Source organism: Penaeus monodon, chromosome 34 (assembly GCF_015228065.2).
Source record: "Penaeus monodon isolate SGIC_2016 chromosome 34, NSTDA_Pmon_1, whole genome shotgun sequence".
NCBI lineage: Eukaryota > Metazoa > Arthropoda > Malacostraca > Decapoda > Penaeidae > Penaeus > Penaeus monodon.
This window is the reverse complement of record NC_051419.1, coordinates 31,083,213-31,083,673: the sequence shown is the minus strand read 5'-3', so window position 1 is coordinate 31,083,673 and position 461 is coordinate 31,083,213. Positions and strand designations below refer to the sequence as shown.

The window sequence follows — 461 nt, the reverse complement described above, 5'->3', positions numbered from 1 at the left end:
CGCACATACACACTATGAATATAACAGTGTGTATATTATTTATGTGTATCCTTTGTGCGATTGTGTTTATGTGTCGCTCTCTTTTCCATTTCTTCCCCTTCTTGTGCCCGATCTGTGCAAGTGTGTGTGATATTCCACGCCCATCTGTCAACCTAACCAGTTTTCCTTGAGTCCTACCGGTAAAAGAGAATTATAACCAACCCCCATTTTCTTCCCGTAGAAAATGCATCCGTCCGCCTTCGCCTTCGTGTTGGTAAGCCTGCTGTCGGTTTCCCTGGGTTCTGCTCAGGAATCTGAACATACCAAGAAGTTACTGGAAGCGCGCAAGACCCTGGAGGAGTTCACCGTGCCCGCTTTGAAGGATAACTTGAAAAGCCGGTCCAATGTTGAGTTCTACATGAAGTGCGTGACTGGCAAAGGGCCCATGCAACAATATTGGCACCGCTCTCAGTAGTAAGTTC

At 46.9% G+C, this 461-nt stretch overlaps 1 long non-coding RNA gene across 1 annotated transcript in view; it reads left to right on the top strand.

Moving 5' to 3' along the window:
- Positions 1-461, top strand: part of LOC119594482 — a 1,692-nt gene that overhangs the window by 442 nt on the left and 789 nt on the right. Inside the window, exon 2 of the long non-coding RNA XR_005230627.1 lies at positions 221-453. This is a non-coding gene — a long non-coding RNA (uncharacterized LOC119594482). The remainder of the gene's footprint in view (positions 1-220; positions 454-461) is intronic.